This window comes from Chinchilla lanigera, unplaced genomic scaffold, assembly GCF_000276665.1.
Source record: "Chinchilla lanigera isolate Chin_1 unplaced genomic scaffold, ChiLan1.0 scaffold00015, whole genome shotgun sequence".
In the NCBI taxonomy this organism is placed as follows: Eukaryota; Metazoa; Chordata; class Mammalia; order Rodentia; family Chinchillidae; genus Chinchilla; species Chinchilla lanigera.
The window spans coordinates 18,590,466-18,600,318 of NW_004955416.1; the positions used below are offsets into that span (position 1 = coordinate 18,590,466).

Sequence of the window (9,853 nt, forward strand, 5' to 3'; positions counted from 1 at the left end):
GAAGATGACTGGGTCATGGGTTTTGTGGAAGATGATTGGGTCATGGGGTTTGTGGAAGATGACTGGGTCATGGGTTTTGTGGAAGATGATTGGGTTATGGAGTTTGTGGAAGGTGATTGGGTCATGGGCTTTGGGAAAGATGATTGGGTCATGGGTTTTGTGGAAGATGATTGGGTCATGGGGTTTGTGGAAGGTGATTGGGTCATGGGATCTGTGGAAGATGATCGAGTCATGGGGTGATGTACTCATCCACTGGTAGGTTCTGCAGCTGAGGGTGCTGTTGGAGGTGGGGCTTTCTCACTGACGCACAGTACGCAACACCACGAATTAAAGGAGGAGAAGTTTACTTTGGCTCACAGTTTAGCCCACAGTCCACTGGCTCCAAGGCAGAATGTGTGGCAGAGGAAATAGCAGAGGAGAGTAGTGCATGTCATAGCAGCCAGGAAGCAGAAGAAAAGGAGTAGGAAGGGAAATAGTCCTTCCAGGTCATGTCCCGTGTGACCTGCCCCTTCAGGCCAGGCCCCCCTCCCCAAAGCACCACAGCTGTAGAACTCACCAGTGGATGAATACAACACCTGGTGATCCAATCGTCTTCCATGAGCCCCACCTGCTAGCACAAGCTGCTTTTGCAGGAGATTCTCAGTCTAAACCATAGTGGCCTCTCGTGAGCTACTTCCACCAACCAAGCCCCAATCTTTTAAAACTACTGATAGTAGTTATAATATATATGCATTACCCCATATAAATGTGTATTTTAGGGTACATAAAATGAAAAAGAATATACATAGAACTAATTAAATATGTGCTACCTCTATTTAATAAAAATAATAATAAAGAAATTTCAATCTTATGATACAGTATGTTAATTTTAATATTTCTATTTACTGCTCTGAAGTACCTGCATCACTTAGGGTTTCCTTCCTTTCTTTTATGTTGGGACAAAACTGAGTATGGTCCAATGTAAAATTCTCTGGATCTTACAGCTCTGTTCTCATCAAATCTTCCTTACACTTGTTCCTGGTGTTAGAGCAACATGGTAAAGTCAAGGTGACGTTCACCCTCTCCACAGAAGCATCTGATCATGCAACTCTTAGTGTTTTATTTACTTGCAACACCAGGTCTTAGACATGTAGGAACTAGCTTGCATTCAAAAATGCCCATCCTCCCTGAATCCCCAGGTTTGTGTGGTAAACCAGTGAGTTGTCTATCCATCGGGTCCTTTGCATTTTTAAATTCATACATAGGTTCTATAGGTCTAAAATGGCCATGATTTTAAATATTCCAGAGTTAAACCTCTCTCACAAAAGGTTTTATAGCACAAAAACAATTTGAACTTCTGAAATCAGCATCGAATTCCAAACAAGTAACACTAAGTGAAGAAACAGAAAAATCTTGGTTAATTTGGCTGCCCTTTCCTATTGGCTCTTTGAATTCTAAAGCAGTCCCACTTTCAAAACCTAGGGAGTTTCTACATCTTTGTTTTGGTTTGTTTTATTTTATTTTGTTTTGTTTTATCATATAAGCATCACAGCCCAAAATGACTCAAATGCAGTTCATTCATCCTCTCCTTCAACAGCTTTGGCAAAGTACATATAAATCTCTGCTTTACAGTAATCGGTCTCCCAATTCCAATCTTCAATATAGTTTCAATTTAGAGGGTATTCTTATGTTCTCACACTTTGAAAATGTTCTACAGCAGATCAATGTTATAATTTCTTTTCTAAGAACAGCGACAGCATCACCAAGTTGTACCATCTTGTAGGCACATGTCTGCAAAGCCATCCCTCCCTCCTTTCTCCCCCTCATCCTAAGCACTGAATCCAGATCCTCTGCACTGAGCTACTACATCTCCAGCACTCTTGTATTTTACATTGAGAAGGGGTCTCACTTAAGTCACTAAATTCCCTAGGCTGCCCCTAAACTTGCAATCCTTTTCCTTCAGCCTCAAATTAGCTGGGATTACAGAAGTGTGGCATTTCACTCTCCTCCTCTCCTATTTTTATAAAGTAAAAGGTTTCATTAGTCATTTTTGCTTGTTTTGAGGAAAGTTAAGTGACCACAACTTTTATTAAGAAAGCCCCAATACCATGGGTAAACAAACCACACCCTCTTGTGTGTACAGTGTTCCACATAGAGTGTGAGGAACTTTTAGCAAGCAAATATTTGAATTTTATTGTGCAAAAGAAAAAAGTATAAACTAACTAGAATTGATAAAAATTTATTGACCATCTAAAATTCGTCAAAATTTTGCATTCATTCTATGCGCCAAAAATACACAAACAGATGAGCAAAGTCCAGTTTATATTTGGGTGAAATTATCAAAAGTCTTTTGTTTCATGCTTTTTGTAGCTTCATTAAAATCTTCATAGAAATTGAGATGGCTTGAAGATCCATTTTCAAACTCTAAAAGCTAGGGGAAATTTTATTCCTGCCACACTACTTAGTACTGCAAGAAGTATATCCACTCCTAAAAACCAGTAGAATGAGCTCTACAGTGTGAGACACTAACACATCACACAATAGATCATAGGAAAGGGGAAGAAACTGCTCAAAGGAAGGAACGACTGGGATGAGGGAAAGAAGAAAAAAGAAAGAAAGAAGGCAAAATACAAATGTATGTACGGATAGTGGTGATAACTGTATTGCTGATGTCTGATGCTATATTGAAGGGAACAGTTAATGCTTAAATTTTTTATGTTATGATCAATTTTGCATGCTTATATCTGGTACTCTGAGCAACTGATTTGAAGGTAACAATAGCCAATGGAATTACCATGGTGAATTCTTACCATCTTGTCTAGTGAAACTCTGTATTATCTCCAATGTTTTATCTAATAATTTCTTTCTTATTCTCTTTAATGGTTTGAATAATCCTCCATTCTTACATCTGGTAATCTGAGCAACGTAGTTGAGGATAGCAATATGTAATATAACAATCACTGTTAATTCATAGTATTTTGTCTTGAAACCCTGTATTACTTTTAAAAAGTTTCCCCTTTTGTTAACCTCTAGATATTTTAACTGCAACTTCTGAATCAGAAAATATAACTTTACTTAGTTTCTTAGAATATTCCAAGAAACAATATGATGAAGGTATCAATATCATTCATGCAGAGTCTTCATGCTAATTCAGCAATCACTGTGTCCCATCACACACGGGTGTCTTTAGGGAGATGGAAAACTTGCAGTTAATTTGCAAGTACTTGCCTGTCTCATCCCAGACCTGTGACATTCTGTTTCTACACATGCTTCCCACCTTTCTCCAGCATTCCTACAACCCAGTTCTCTCCTGCATAGTGTGCAATGTGCCTGGTTTTTATTTACCTCTCTAATACAACAGCCTGTGTCCTTCCATCTGTCGTTAAAATTCCACAGCCCCCGAGCCTTCTTTGTGAGTGATGTCTGAATCACGCTAGCATTGGTATTGTGATCACTCTTGTTTTTATTATCTGAGCTCATAGAAAATCTAGTCATAATATTCATGATGTTTAAAACTAAACTTAGAAAGATAGATTGATGATGTTCACATTTACTACGCACTTAAGTTGCAGGCTTAAATCACATCACAAAGACTGGTGCAATGATGGGTAGCCTGTTGTGGTGGACTGCAAATCACGTGGCCCACATCAATGGTCAGAAGGCACAATGGCACCCTCAGGCCATAGCCATTTATCCATGAATCCATCTACGTCATATCCACTTGACACCAAAAACAATATTGCATTCAGACCCTGTTTTGAGGTTTACGATATTGTATTTTGTACTCCTCCCCTGCAAACTTTCTACATATATTTATAGAAATCAAGGTTATTCATGTCTCCTGGGGGAGTTTTTCACAATACAAGATTTTCAGTGCCAAAACCAGGACTGTCACAGTCAAACTGGGATGGTCAGTCACCTTTTCTTTGGCGATTTATTTTAAAAATCTGGGACAAATTTCACTTCACCTGGTAAGAGGATATGCTAGTAATATGGGGAAAGCCTTGAGCTGAGATCATGGCTCTTATAGAAGATGGAACCACGCAGAAATCATCAGCCCTGGGAGTTCATTTTCCCCTTGTACTCACCTCTCCCCAGCAGCTATGTGTAATGACTTCCCATTCAGGGTAAGAAAAATATTAGGTAAACCTGATGAGTTTGAGGTACAGAGTTATTATTCTGCAAGGTCATGGGAAACTTGCCCTAGGGCTCCTCAGAGAACCTTACCTTCTTTATTTTCCTAGTGATGTGAAACATTTGTTGCTTATGCTCCCAGCATATACCCCTCTTTTTCATGAAAACATAGTCTTGATGTTAGACTGGAATACAAATAGAGCCCATCACTGAATACTGCACACCCATTTTTAAAAGGTGGCAGGATCAATAATAAAAAGACAAACAACATAATTACATAAAAATGGGTAAAGAAACTGAATAAAACTTTTTCCAAACAATGACAATATACAAAGACCTGAGAGCACATGAAAACTGCTCAATATTAGTCGTCATAATGGGAATGTACTTTACACAGACAGATAAATTAGGTAGAAATATTATATATAGACAGTCAGACAGGGCTGGGCCCTAGAGAGAGTCAGTGCAGAAGATTAGAATACATTACAACTGTGGCTGGTGGCGCATCAGTTATAGGCCAGGCCTCAAGATAAAAATGAATGACCGGGCCTACACCCCTCCCAAGGGAAAAGCAATATACTATAATTGATATTGCCTGGTCCAATAAAGTCTATATAGACCTCAGTCACCCAGGTGGGTAACCAGGATCTCCTGATTCATCTCTTCAAAAAACGCCCCTGTTCTTCCCATGAGCACTTGCTCTGTGGCCTGCTTCCCCATTGGACCAACGTTACCTAGACAGCTATACCTATAATCTTACTGGTTGATCACAGTTTTGCCTGCATTGTACCCACCTTATGATTTTGCTCTATAAAACTTCCTTTGAGAAGTGGGCTCATTGGTAACCCATTTTCAGGTTCCCTTCTTTCTCTCAAAAGCTCTCTCTCCCAATAAAGTTTTCCTACTCTTAACCTCCCTTGTTCCTTAGAATTTGTTGGATTTTGGAGAACACAGACTCAGCATATCAGACATCTAACAGGCAGGAGTTATCTTTCCTTATATCACTTGAAAGTCCTATATCATTATGACTAAATTTAAAAAGAAGGACACAGCTAGTGTTGGCAAGGATGTGGAGAAGCTGGTAGGACCCTCATAGAGTGCTGGGGAGAAGTACAACAGGGTGAAACTACTGTGGGAAAGCTTGGTGATTCCTCAGAGAGTTAGCCCAACAGTTCCATTCCTAGGTACAACAATTCTACTCCTAGTCCAGAAGTGTTGGACTCAGGTCATCAAACAAATCCATGTATACCTGTATTTATAGCTGTACTACTCACAATACTAAAAAGGTATAAATAACCCATGTTCATCAATTCAACTGCTGAGCAGACTCACAAAATGTATTGTATCCATACCATGAAAGACATCCTTCAGCCATCAGAAGAAATAAAACACTAACACATGCAACAATAGAGGTGAATCTTGGAAACAGTATGTTAATAGAAAAAAGCTAGACACAAAAAGGCCACAGGTTAATTCACTCTATGAAACACCCAGCATAGGTAAATAGACAGAAAGAAGATTTGTGATTGTCAGAAGCCAGGAAAGCTTTGGCAGGAGAAACTGTGTGATGGATATGGTGTCTTCTTTTTGAAGTGATGAAAACATTTCAGAAGTAGGTAGAGGTGGTGGTTACAAAGTTTTGTGATTATAGTAAATGCCAAGAAATTGCACACCTTAAAATGGTTAATTTTATGTTGTGTGAATTTTATCTCAAATTTTTAAAAAAGATAGCACATGTTTACTACCTCATTCTGAAAGTATTCATAACGTATCATTAAATAAAAAGTGCAATAGAATAACACTAGTTTTAGGAGTTGTTTTGTGAAATAATAGGAGTAATAATATATATTATAATATGTACATGTTGGTATATGCATAAAATAATTTTAAAGCATCACAAGGAACTATTCAGAGAAGTTATCTCAGGAGAGTAGAATTACAGAAAATATTCATTACATATATTACTTTTTTAAAAAGAAAAAATGAAACTTGAAATAGACTTTTAAAATGAAATTATTGATTCTTCCCACACATAACATGAGTTTATTATCACCAATTTCCATCCTACCAATCTATCTCGTTCTCCATTTTTCGGATGACTGTTAAATTTCACCATTAATAATTTTTTAAAGTGTTTCATCTCCATCTGTCCTTTATCTCCCTTCATTTTAACAGCTCTCCTCCCACATTACTGGGTTGAAGATGGAGACGGCGAGGTGGACCTTCCATCCTTCCCTCAATCTGGACTCCACCGTATTCTATTAGAAATGCCTTAAGCCTTCTGGCATATGGATGCCCCTTTGGTATTCCCTGTTTATGTGACAGAGAGATGATGCAATCTTCAGTGTAGTCACTTTGGGAGCAAATGGGGAAATGGTGAATACAAATGGCAGTCAGGGGCTGGGGTGTAGCTCAGTGGCACAGTACATGGGAAGCACAGGGTATGATCACCCACACCACTGGAAATACTGGCTATATGGATGCATTTGAAAACCAGAAGGCAGGAGTGACTATGTCTTGCAATACTGCCCTGGTTGAGCAGTGAGTTTTAATCACATATGGACTGCATATAATGCTGACAATTTTAAAGAAGAACTTTTGAGGAGCTTAGAATGAGGAATAAAGTACAATATTATTTATTGAGACATTAAATTTAATCCATTGTTTTGAGCTCTTATGATGCCTCACCCCATTCAAATCTTATAACAGCCCCAGAGGACAAGTACTACTGTGCTTATTTTTGAAAAGTGGAAATTGAGGCTCAGCATCATCAAGAAATGATCTAAAGGTCAGTAAGGCAAGGGAACTCAACTCATGAATCCCCATTCATGACTTCTAATGTAATGTTCTTTTCAGTAAATCAGAGGGCTTTCAATAGTGTTCACTCAAGCCTTAGACTCCCAGAGAATGTGACAGGGTACAGACATCTAAGCAGAAGGGAAAGGCAGAATACTGAATTGTCAGTTTCTGCTTCCAACAGGGTCGATCCTATGTATGTTGTTTTTTGGAGTTCCATGTAAGGATTCATTCAAAAATGAAAGAGGATCTCTCAATTTTTAAAAAGGCCTGAAGAAATCAGGCCTCACACATGTAAACCAATGTCTTTCAATTCCTCCAGACACGTTTTTATTGTTAATCCTATATAAGACCTTGCTGACTGATTTGTAAATGTGGATATGTGTTAGTTTTCATGAGAATGTGTGAGTTTGCCGCAGTTTGCATGCTTTAGTTTACAAGCACAAAGGAAGATGCAGATACAAGTCTTTTAGTGTTACAAGTATTTGAAATAGCATAGTATTGGTAGTAGATTAGTGATATTCAAATTAGATACACAGAAATACAGCCGGTATGCATTGTTCAATACAAAGAGTGTAGGACTTAGACACTTAACTTGAATCTTCATCCTGGTGTGATCCTAGACATGCTGCTAAATATCTGTCAAGTTCTATTTTCACATTTGTAAATGTTGGCACAAATACCAACCTCATGGTGATAGTGTAACAATTAAACAAGATAATGTATATGAAAACTTCTGGTATATCTTGGGAGCCCAACCAACGTTCCATTTTTCTTAAGACTGATGATTCAAATTTTTGAAAGTCTATAGGACTGATACCCCCTGTGAGACTTTCTTACACAAGACCTTTGTAGTGACCACATGGTTCCATGTCAGATGGGCCTTTGAGAATAAAATACCCTTCTCACCACAAACATCCTGACTGTCCCAGGGCAGACTTGCCCGGGCACTTTACACTTGAAACAGTGGGTGGAAAAGCCTGGAGGCAAATAGATCAACCTTTATAGTGTCATTGATTTCCCCCACTTTCTGCTTTAACTGAGCATAACATAATGGCCGAAGATTTATATTAGAATGTCTGATACTTTTAAACCCATCTTGGGACATGACAATGTACCACCTTCCAAATATCTATGTAAGCATCAGGATGGCTGCTGAGTGGTCTAAGATGCCAGACTCAAGCTCCATTTGCAAATACTTAAGTAAATTCAATTTTTCAAGGCCAAGATACTGATAAACCAGTTCTGCCACAAGGCACCCCTCTATAGCCATTTCTTGTAGGATAAGTTTCAGAGTCAGAAAAAAATTTTTTTAATTTTAGAACCACTTTTTTGAGAAAGCAGACATGACTTGGGAACTCCATGCTGTTAGCTGCATGCCCTTTTGAAACAAATTTTAAAACTATGAGATTAAAATGTGTATAGTATTTCATAGAAAATCAAGTTTTGGAACATCTGCCTTCCAGTACTTCTGCCTTATAAAAACAAAGTCAGTACCAACTCTGTGACTAATTGTTCGAGTAACTCACTTCAGCCTTTGCCAACAATTCTGATCAGAAATAAAACACCAATACTATACTACTTGGAGTGAATATTTCTCCTCCCCAGAAGTAAAATTTAAGAAGTCAGTATTTGGATTCTCCAGGCAGCAGAATGAAAAAATAGCAAACTGAAATTCTGAAGAGAGATTTTGTTTGAGTTTCTTAGAAAGAGCATGTCTATAAATAAGATGTGATAACACTTTATCTTCAGGGAATGTGCCAGCTTGTGGGTGTGGCAATCTGGGGCTGTAATACCCTTGGTGACCAAGAGATAGTGGTGGGTTACACATGGTCAGTACTAGTGGGTTGGTGCCACCTGGAACGGCTTTTCACGTTTATCTGCTCACTGACTCTTGATCTTGTTTCAGAAGCATTGCTTCCCTCCCTTGCTAGTGCATGACCATTTTCTGCTCTCCCTCTTCCCCTCTTAAAGCTCAAGTCCACAACTGTATTATTTAACTCTACAATGGCACCATACAATTGGAGGACCTTTATATTATCTCTGAAAAGTATTTTAGTAGGACTCTTCTGGCTTGAAACATGTCTTAGAAAATGCAATTTTATTATGTGTGATGATGACTATTGTGATTAGGTCAGTCATTTTCAAAGACAAATTATTTCATCTTCAACAATGTAGATGCTTGAGGCTGCTTCCTTCCTCTTTGGAGCCCTTGGGCTCTAGTAAAACTGTCTACAGCCCACATTTTATTCATTTATGCTAGCCACTTCATCATTTCTGTCTTTAAATAGTACTGAGAAAAGAGTCATCATGGCACAGCATAGTGTGGTAAACATGAACTCGCCTGGGAACTCAGGAGACCTGGAATCTTACTTGAGGTCTTCTACCTACTTCTTGTGCAGAAGAAAATCAACCTAGTTTGGGTTCACCATCTCTATTTATCAAGGGAATTTTGGATTGAGCATCCTGTACTCTCTCATCTGCATAAAACTTTTGAAGATCCTAAAAATTTTTAAAACTTATTACTATTTCAGACAGTGTCTAAAATAGTCTACCTCAAAGTCTTGTAGATATATATTAACTCCAAAAATGTTAGCAGCACTGAGAAACAGAATGGGATATCCCACAGCAAAATGTTCAGAGGAATCTCTGGTCGAAGAGGCAGAACAGAAGCCCCAATAAACAGTTGGACAGACATTTTATCTCAGAGAAATGAGAACTCAATTTGAAACGATGTGAGAACCTTCAGGACAAGCGTAAGTTTGAGAACCTTCCTCCTTTACACACCTGCATATGAGACATCCTTCCAGTTTGACCACAGACATCTGAGAATTGGTCCTGATGGGGAGCATCATTTAGGGATGCTGAAAAAATAACAAATCTATTGCCGTGGCTGTAGATCTATTTCTTTTTTTTTTTTTTTTTTTTTTTTTTCTCCGGTATC

The 9,853-nt window shown here is 38.4% G+C and overlaps 1 protein-coding gene across 3 annotated transcripts in view; it reads right to left on the reverse strand.

Annotated features, from left to right (window-relative positions):
* Agbl1 (ATP/GTP binding protein-like 1) overlaps positions 1-9,853 on the reverse strand; it is an 800,368-nt gene that overhangs the window by 704,709 nt on the left and 85,806 nt on the right. The gene's annotated exons all lie outside the window — the stretch shown is intronic.